The 11,067-nt window shown below is 36.0% G+C and overlaps 1 pseudogene; it reads right to left on the bottom strand.

Annotated features, from left to right (window-relative positions):
* Positions 1 to 18: 18 nt before the first annotated feature.
* On the bottom strand, positions 19 to 10,165 carry LOC110632868 (glyoxysomal processing protease, glyoxysomal-like; annotated as a pseudogene).
* Positions 10,166 to 11,067: the final 902 nt, after the last annotated feature.

The raw sequence follows: 11,067 nt of genomic DNA, 5'->3' as shown, positions 1-11,067 counted from the left end.
CATTCATTCTTCAACCAGTTCGGCACATGGATGAGATGTTATTGCAATAAATGGTTTTCATACTTGATTCCACTATTATGCTGATGATATGATATCTTCTTCATTTGGTACAGAATGGTACATGGTCATAGCTTACTAGGAATAATCTCGCTAGAACTTCTAAGCCTTGTCTCTTGCAGCTATGAATTTAGCAATTTTGGAACCCTTCTCTTGTTTGTCACAATCTTCCAGTAGTGACACTGGTAGTTTAGACAGGAGGGCTTGGCTTGGTGGAGAGTGGTAGCATCAATGCCTATACTGAAGAAAGGTGTTGATTTGGTTGATCAAGATTCGGCAGAAGTAAAATATCCTGCATATCTGTCTCAAGACAACCATATTCATCAGATATCACAAGCACACTTGCCTGAAACTAAATTATAAAATTCAGGCAACGTAAAAGAAAACAAATGGAACATTTATTGTTTTATAACTATTTTAAATTCTTTATTTGACTTGACTACTGCTTATATATAACAAGAGTTAAGAATTTTATCATAGTAACATTTTCAAAATTTTTGTTCTTCAGTATTCATAGATTTGGAGTACACAAGTATATTACATTAGGAATGGTTAACTTGACGCACGCATTGTGCAGGAATAATTTAGATTAGCTTCATTTCATGATCAACTATCTTCTCAAAGCAGAAGTTATGGTAAACAACCTTTTGCAAAGTCAGAGAGAGGCGTCAATAGTGCACAGGGAATGCTGAAGTTAAGATGTGATATAATTATCCTCCACCATGCCTGGCATTGCCGAATCGAGAATACATCTAATTAAATACAGTACTTCAATCTGCAAGCACTGAAGAACTTAATTAGGAGAAAATGAACAAAGAACCTTTAAGGGCTCATAAATATTGCAAGTATAAGATATTTGCCCAATCAAATATAAAAAATTTTTCCATTATATCGTTCACGAAACATCCTATAATACCAAATCCATATACAGGTATTAAGATCAAGTAGTGCGAGCATGACACATCTCCAATAGTGTTCAGAGAACATAGAGTGATATTGGAACATAAATAACAAAAGAAATGACATCTGCCATTTTCACTTGCTCAAGGGCCCATGGCCCACCCAACCCAACCAGTAAAATAACCTGGCTTGAACAGGAACTTTTTCCTTCAACCTAAACTGACCATCCTTCAAGCATAGTTGGGATTTATTAATTTCAGCCAATCCTAAGACCAAAACATGTATAAAATATGGTATTCTACATAAAGCACATTCAACTTTTCACAGAAGTACGTCACATTATGAATAAGTTATTGTTACAACAACAATAACAACTAAGCCTTAATCAAAACAGTATAAAATATAGAATGTGAAATAATGGATAACTAACATTTTTGCAGAACTTTAATTAACTATACCTGGTAATAAGTCCAATCATATGACCTTTTGGATTAATGACAAAACGACCACTACCGCCATGGTGTACAGCAACTGTTGTTTCAAGCATTGCAGGAAAATGGGGATCCCCCTTGTGTCGATAATACGGAGGAGCTTCAGCTTTAACTATTTTTGCTACCACTCCAGAGCAAACAGAAGGGGAAAAGCCTGCAATAATTAAAGTGCAATTAAGTTCAGAGGAAAGGACAAAGTATAGAAACAGAACCAAGAATATTTAAAAGTTACCAACCACTGGAATTATCTATATCAGTAAAAAGATAAAATTAATTAGCAGAGGATACATATGTACATTAAATCAGCCCTTTCCAATCATCCAGAAAACAATATTGAATCTCCATGCACCACATACACCAGCATAAATGACAAGTAACGCATCTGATTCTGAAAGTCTCAAAATTTTGGATTAAAGGATAAGGCCTTGGATCTTAACATATTGGTAGAGTACATGAGATTTATACAATTATTTAGACAAAACAAATTAAACTTCACAGAGTGCAACATGCATTCATAAATACGTTGTCTAAGATTACAGCCTGCATCATATATTTATTATTTAATAAGGAATATTCTATAGATATCTTAGTTAATGATACGCCAATAGCAAAAGAGCTTCTAAAAGGAAAGAAGCCAGCAGAATGTTTAGATGAACACTGAACTGGATATTCTGCACATGTATCAACATCAATCACATATGAAGTTCTCTAATCAACAGGAAACTGGAATGAGGTAACTATAGAAAAGGGATCTAACATTTTGATGCTAAACAATTGAAAGCATCATTCCTGAAAGAAAAATCTAAAAATAAGGAAACACATCTATGCATGAAATGAACAAAAATTAAGCATACGGATTCTTTTCCTAGGTCACTCAGACAGTCCAAAGAGACATAAAAGGTAAGGAAGCCTGTTACCACATGTTGGTCCAAAGAGTCCATGTCCAATAACACATGCCTTTGATCCCAAAATTGGGCAAGCAAAACCCACCTTGATAGGGCAAAGTTGATCTGAAACACATTCAAGCTGCGGTAAGGCAACATCAAAGGACCCTTGCAAATATATACTACTTTAGCATCACAAGAAATCCAAGGGTTGACATTATCCAAGCGAACACGTATATTTCTATGGCCTTTGTAAGACAAACTCAATTGATATCCATTGCTTTGATCAACCACAGAGAAATTCATTCTCTTACTGCCTCTGGTTGTAACCTGTGACTCTTCTCGTGGTTGTCAACATTGCTGTAGCCAGGAAATGCAGATTCTTCAGGCAGGAGGAAAACTGCCTGTGACTTTGCTCCATCCCTTCTGCCATTTGCAGTTGTTTTCCCAAAACTCCATGGTCCTAACAGGCAAGCATTGGTGAGGATCAAGCCTTGATCATTGAGCAGAACCCCAGATCCCATACACCTTCATCAATGGTAATAAGACAAACAGAAGCCATTACCCTCTCAACTGGCAGTGATGAAGGGAGGGCGATGAGAATTAAGTGGCTAATATGGGTCCCTTTTTCTGCAATTTTGGGCTCCTTCAGCAGCAAGCCACTGCAAGCAGTTGCAATGGCTTCCCACGGAATCACCAGCTGTTACCCAAGACTAAAATTTTGCATAATCCATTAACTACCACAGTTTAAACAATTTAAAATGAGTTTGTTTCCCTGTTACCTGAATTTCAGCACCACTACTCTTTTGCCCTAATCAAAATGCCAATTAAATGTGCATGATCACCAAAAACTGGAACACCTTCCATTCCTGATATATTTAGTATACAACTCAACTCAACTCAACTAAGCCTTTATCCCAAAAATTTGGGGTCGGCTATATGGATTCGCTTTTTCCACTCTGAACGATTTTGGGTTAAATCCTCAGAAATGTGTAATGCTTCTAAGTCATGCTGTACTACTCTCCTCCAAGTCAATTTAGGTCTACCCCTTTTTTTCTTTCTATCCTCTAGCCTAATGTGCTCTACTTGTCTAACTGGAGCCTCCGTATGTCTACGCTTCACATGACCAAACCACCTCAATCTCCCTTCTCTCAACTTATCTTCAATTGGCACCACTCCTACCTTTTCTCTAATACTTTCATTACGGACTTTATCTAGTCTAGTATGACCACTCATCCACCTTAACATTCTCATCTCTGCAACTCTTATCTTAGATGCATACGACTCTTTCAATGCCCAACACTCACTACCATATAGCATAGCCGGTCGTATGTCTGTACGGTAAAATTTTCCTTTTAATTTATTGGGAATCTTACGATCACATAAAACTCCCGTGGCACGTCTCCACTTCAACCATCCGGCTTTAATCCTATGACTAACATCCTCCTCACATCCCCCATCTACTTGAAGGACTGAGCCTAGATATTTAAAGTGATTATTTTGGGACAGTGCCACTCCATTCAAACTAACTCCTTCCCTATCACCAGTTTGGCCTTCACTGAACTTGCAATGCATGTATTCTGTCTTCGTTCTACTTAACTTAAAACCCTTTGACTCTAGAGTACTTCTCCAAAGTTCTAGCTTCCTATTGACTCATTCTCGTGTCTCATCTATCAGAACAATATCATCCGCAAACATCATGCACCAAGGAATACTATCTTGTATATGTTTCGTCAGTTCATCTAAAACTAATGTAAAAAGGTAAGGGCTTATGGCTGATCCTTGGTGTAATCCAATTGAGATCGGAAAATCTCTTGTGTCCCCTCCCACTGTGCGCACAATAGTAGTTGCTCCTTCATACATATCTTTCAATACTTGTATGTACCTAATAGATACCCTCTTTTGTTCTAACGCATTCCATAAGACCTCTCTTGGAACACTATCATAAGCCTTCTCCAAATCAATAAAAACCATGTGTAGATCTTTCTTCCCATCTCTATATTTCTCCATCAAGCTTCTAATGAGAAAGATCGCTTCCATAGTTGAACGACCAGGCATGAAACCAAATTGATTGAGAGAGATAGAAGTATCATGACGTAGTCGATGCTCCACAACTCTCTCCCACAACTTCATAGTATGGCTCATGAGTTTAATTCCTCTATAGTTTGAGCAACTCTGTATGTCTCCCTTATTTTTAAAAATAGGTACTAAAATACTCTTCCTCCATTCATCAAGCATTTTCTTTGAGTTTAGAATCTTATTAAATAATTTAGTTAACCATGCCACTCCCATATCTCCCAAATACTTCCACACTTCAATTGGTATTTCATCGGGTCCACAGGCTTTACCTACTTTCATTCTCTTAAGTGCTTCCTTTACTTCTAAAGATCTAATCCTTCTAGTATAATTTACATTCTTTTCTATTGTTCTATAATCTATATTCACGCTATTTCCATTTTGACTATTATTAAAGAGATCATTAAAATAATTTCTCCATCTTTCTTTAATGTCCTCATCTTTCACCAACACTTTTCCTTCTTTATCCTTAATGCACCTAACTTGATTGAGATCTTGACATTTCCTTTCTCTACTCCTTGCTAATCTATAAATATCTTTCTTCCTTCTTTAGTTCCAAGTTTCTCATATAACTTTTCAAAGGCACGTGCTCTTGCTTGGCTAATCGCCTTTTGCCTCTTTCTTTGCTATCTTTTATTGTTCATATGCCTCATTATTATCACATTTAGGTAATTTCTTATACCATTCCCTTTTTCTCTTCACTGCCTTTTGTACTTCCTCATTCCACCACCATCTCTCTTTTGAGGGTGATCCATGTCCTTTAGACTCCCCAAGTACTTTTCTAGCTACTTCTCTAATCTTTGATGCCATCTGTATCCACATATCATTGGCCTCCATATCTAGCTTCCATACTTCAGACTCAAGAAGCTCATTTTTGAACTTCACTTGCTTTACTCCTTTGAACTCCCACCACTTTGTTCGAGCTACACTATTTCTTCTGACCTTACTTGAATTGTTCCTAAACTTGACATCCAAGACCACCAACCTATGTTGACTTGTTAAAGCCTCTCCTGGAATGACATTGCAATCCTTGCATAGAGCTCTATTTGTCTTCCTGGTTAAGAGGAAGTCGATTTGGCTTCTATGTTGCCCACTTTTAAAAGTCACTAAATGACTCTCTTTTTATAAAGTAGGTATTTGCTAGTATTAGGTCGTATGCCATAGCAAAATCCAGGATGCTTTTTCCCTCCTCATTTCGACTGCCAAAACCAAAACCTCCATGAACATTCTCATAACCTTGCCTATCACTTCCTACATGTCCATTCAAATCTCCACCAATGAAAACATTCTCTTCATTCGGTATGCTTTGCATTAAATCATCCATATCTTCCCAAAACCTTTGTTTACTCTCACTGTCTAGTCCTATTTGTGGGGCATAAGCACTAACTATATTTATTGTTTCTCCGTCTAGTACTAGCTTTACTAGTATAATTCTATCTCCTACTCTTTTCACAGCTACTACTGCGTCTTTCAATGCCCTGTCTATGATTATACCCACTCCGTTCTTGTTTCTCTCCTTTCCGGTAAACCACAATTTGTAACCTGAATTACCCACTTCCTTACTTTTCTCTCCTACCCATTTAGTCTCCTGAATGCAAGCAATATTCACCCTTCTCCTTTCCAAGGTATCCACAAGCTCCATTAATTTTCCTATAAGTGATCCAACATTCCAAGTACCAACCCTGATCCTCCTCCTATCCTGCTCCTTCCTAATTGGTCTCCTTCTATGATATCTTCTATTATTTTCTATGTCTATCTTGTGTTCTGTTCCACTGTTTGTTCTATTATCTGTCCTATGGACTAACTTCTTTACCCACACCCGTCCATGATGTGGGAACCCTTGCTCACTTAACACCACACCCGGGCGCCGGCATGGCGCGTCGCTTTCGGTGAACGCCCTACACCCTTACATATTTATCACTACACCCGGGCTCCGATGTAGCGCGTCGTTAGTAGAGGACGCCCCAACGTTTATATCATTTGAATCCATATCATAGGGTATGACGAAATTTTTACGCTGGTTGTCACCTACCGCAACCCTCCTCCTTTATCCGGGCTTGGGACCGGCTAAGCGCAAACTACTTAGGCGGAGTTCTGATATATTTAGTATCAAAAATGGAAAAAAAAAATAGTAGCATGAAAAGATCAAGACCCAATGGTAATCTAGGAGAGAAATGTCGCACCTGGAAGACACCAAATGTCAGCCATTAGCAATGAAAGTAGATGATCTTGTTGAATAGCATTGGCAATAGATCCCACTGATTAGCTGGTTCAGGTAGTTAAGGATGAAATTTAAAAAAAAAAAAATGCATGTTTTATAATGTTAGACCTATCAACAGATAGTGTCATCAACAATCTTACTAGAAACATGGACATTAGAAAGTAAATGAGAGAACATGAAAGAATACCTGCTAAAGAAACATGAAAGAATACCTGTTAAAGAAGTGCAAAGGAGACAGGACACCGAAAGGAGAACCCACTGCTAAAAGAGAATCCCCCCTTCTATTAGAAGGTGTTAATGCAACGTTTGGCAGAACCTGAATAAAAATAGCCATATCTATATTATATAGCATGACCCTGCTTATGAGCTATACCAACACAAAAATTATGTACATGGTTTAAATTTTAAATAATAATAACATAAAGAAAGAAACATATGGAATAGAAAATTGAAACAGAAAGGACTCCAAGAATAGCAATAAGCAGTTGTCTTGCTCACAAGGCTGGCATTGCCAAATGCCTGTGTCCCTCCATGAAAGATGTATTACCACCCTAAGTCTAAAAGGATTACTTTAATGTTTATCACCATATATCACGTCATGTAAGGAAATTAAAGTTAGCTTTCTTACTGATTGTCATCACCACGTTAAAAATTCAACGAAATCTAACCTTATTGAAACAATATAAAGTTAAGTGACATTCATGTAAAAAACTGAAATTAGGTGATCAAGCTGAAAATTAGTGATAAGTTTGGTGACTATGGGTGAAGTTAACCCATTGTCATGGGCTGGAAAGAAGATGTGCAAAACTACGGTACATAAATCTTTATGTTGTAGACACTACATAAATAAATACAAGACCCTGGTTATTGACCATTTATCACTTAAAAATCAAATGCATCTACCATATAGCCTCAAGGCTTCCATTATCATAGCCATGACAACACATGAATGCATAAATGTGCGTATATAGCTCTCTCTCTCTCTCTCTCTCTCTCTCTCTCTCTCTCTCTCTCTCTCTCTCTCTCTGCGCTGATTTGAACCATTTAACAATGCAAAAGATTACTGAAAGCTTCCTCATTTCAAGTAGATAACAAACAAAATGGTGCATTTGATCCAACACTTGGCATTGCTTATCGTCTTTCAACTAATTATATACTTTTTTTCTTATAACTTATATATGTATAGACTCTATACAAAGGACTATAGTAACTCTCGAGGATTATTGAGTTTCTAAAACAAGCAAGAAACAAAACCAAGGTTGCAGCAGGTGGGCAAGAGGCAGCATCCATTCTTGTCATCTTATCAAGCATAACTCATTTGTTCTAAACTCAAAATTCATAATAATACTTATGGGATGGATACATCTCAACAAAATGCCAACTGTAACCAACCAAACAATCCCTTAGTCATAATGGCTTCAAGTTTTTTTCCTAGAAGGACATTTCTTTTCTCATAATTATTTTTTTTTTGGTTGGATGAACTTCGAAATCAAAAGAAAGAGAAGAATGATCTTGAGGCAAATTCCATAATACATTACTGGCACAAGAGAAAGACATGCAAAATAAACATGAAAAACACACGGTACCTTACTAACCTGTGTTTGAATTACGTCCATAAAATTTTGAGGACCATTATCATGTGAGGCCAGAGAACAGCCAACCTCCCATCCATGATCAAGTGAGCATGAAGAGGATTCAACGAGTGATTGGACAGTGAGGGAAGATACAAGAATATGGACCTTCATATTGAATTGGTTAATCAAATAGCACATTATTTTCATAAATAATCAAGTCAAATAAGTTAAAGCAACATTGATGATTGAACAAGAAACTTATACTTCTTATTATTATCAAGTATCAGTAGCAAGTCAAGACCAAAAAGACACTTTAAATGTAGCCAGTTCACCATAATATTGTAATCACAAACGTATCATTGACCCATGTTCTGATATCATACATGAGTCCCAAGGTGCATTTTGCATTTAGCATCCACCAAATCACATTGCATTTGAAGCCAAAAAAAAATGAAGTAAAATATGAAGTAAAATTCATAAAATATTTCAAAGTGGGTTTTTCACCATCATTTGCCTTGAGACCTTGACAATCTCACTTATCATAGGCTATCCTCACTTAGCGTAATGAATTTGATTAGAAAATCAAGCCCAAAACGATAATGCTTCCATTTAAGGGCCACAATTGGAAGCAGCGTTACACAAAACCAATGTCCAGGAACAGGCATTGTTGTCCATAGCAATCACAGTGATGAATCCACAAAACCATAATGCTCCATTTAAGGGCCACAATTGCATGAGGAACTAAATGAAACTTAAAATTCAATAATTAGTTGAACTCATTGCTGCTTAAGATAACTAGAATTCAATGCAGCTATGTCATTCTTTAGCATAAAATTATATTTAAGGATACTTTCATCTTCAAGAAAAAAGATCAGCAATCCATGCGCTTACCAATCTTATAAGTTTAGCAATGAGCCAACGAGAAGGTCCTTATCCAAACTCCCCTCAGCATCTCTCTCCAAACCCAACTTTTCCTGAAAATCACCATACTCAAAACATCAAATATCGAATCCTAGAAAGCAAACTGAGCTACTAATCATTTCAATTAAGTAAACAACATTTTATTATCTTCTACCTCTAGAATCACATCGATGACTGAGCACCAGGAATCATCTCGGGTTGGCTCCGTAAAGAACAAGAAGCACCACCATGACGTAAAAAACCACGCAAACAACAAAAGCAATCCAATTATGCATGCTATGTTATTATAATCTAAACCTGAGAAATGCTCTCTCTCTCTGTTTCGGTGACAGGAAAGACTCGACAACAGAAGCAACAGTCACAACCAGCGCCAGAGCCTGACCCTCATTACCATTGCTGCCCAAAACTCACTTCGCCAAGTCAGCATCGGAAAGGGTGTCAGGCAATAACATCCCAGAAGCTGAAAGTGTTGTCTTGCCATAACTGCACATACCAGGAAACAGAAAAACTTCAGTGAAACGCATTTAAAAGAAAAAAAGGAAAGCCAAAAATGCCATACCAAGTAGTATTTGAAACATTAGTCACTTATATTGATGAAAAGCATGTTTTCGCATCTTGAGCTCCTTTGGGTCCCAACAGAAGTTCCAAGAAAACATTAACCCACACAAACAAAGGCATATATTTTCCTATGTATCAGACAGAGAGAGAGAATTACAGAGTTAGAGGGCCGTTGACTCTGACCATAACGGCGAAGTGGCGGACAAAATCAACGGTTTTGAGAAAACCCATTAGGAAAATGCTAGAAAAACGATGAAAGCCTGGTGTTCCTTGAGGCTAAGCTCTTGGTTATGGATACCACCGAATCATATCGTGATAATTAAAACAGCTTCTGTGTTGCTTTTCGATTCGCCCACACAAGAATGGGGGCATCAACTTCTATTCAGCAAATTATTAGGTCACCCTCACTCGAATGGGTTTATGTTTTGTTAGTGCACTGGATGTATTCTATAACTCACCTTTTGCTCTGAAGAAGCAAAGGTAAATTGCAGTGATGGGTTCAGTGAGGTGAATTAAGCAAAAATCGAAATTTTTTAGAAAAAAAAAAAAAAAACCAAATTATTTAGCTGAAAAATTAAATCAATTAAATTGAATCAATTTGATTTAATTAATTTAAATCAAAAACTACTCACCCCGAATTATTTATTATCAAAATTTATGCCTTTAATGGATGTGTAACTCTATTAAAGTTGGAGCTTATTTGAGAAAAAATTATGAGTTCATTGAATTGATTATTGGCCTAAATTTGAAGGGCTTTCTTATCATTTACCTCATGACTAGGATATCTTTGAGTTAGTTTGCATGAATCGATAGTAAGTTTTATTTTAAGTATTATTTTCGTATTTTTTAAAGTTTTTATATAGTGATAAAGAAATGATCGTATGACTTCATTTTTATAAAAAAAAAAATTAATAATTTATTAAAATATTTTTATATTTAATTAAAATGAAAAAAAATAATGAGAAAGAGATAAATACATGGGAGATATCAAAAGATAAGAATAAAATTAAAAAAATAATTAATATTCCAACTAAATAATTTTGGACTGCTCCCTAGCAAAGTTAAATCCTAATTAATGAGGAATGATTTATATTTTTACCAGCTGAACTATATATATATATATATATATATATATATATATATATATTAAATCCAGCTGAAATATATTAAGTATTTAATTTAGTGTATAAGCTTAAGATTGCAGGCAATGGCAAGTACTATGACTTCTTATGGCAAGAGGAAAAAAATTACAAAAATTAGATTAATCAATTAATTGACTTTCATTCTGTAGTTTGATTTTTATTTTAAAAATATAAATGGTTTAATTAACTGATATATTTATATTTATTTATGTATAAATTTAGGGTAGATATACTTCAACAATC

The sequence above is a fragment of the Hevea brasiliensis genome, chromosome 11, assembly GCF_030052815.1.
Source record: "Hevea brasiliensis isolate MT/VB/25A 57/8 chromosome 11, ASM3005281v1, whole genome shotgun sequence".
Taxonomy (NCBI): Eukaryota; Viridiplantae; Streptophyta; class Magnoliopsida; order Malpighiales; family Euphorbiaceae; genus Hevea; species Hevea brasiliensis.
Note: the sequence above shows the minus strand (reverse complement) of the source record. Positions and strands in the feature narration are given on the sequence as shown.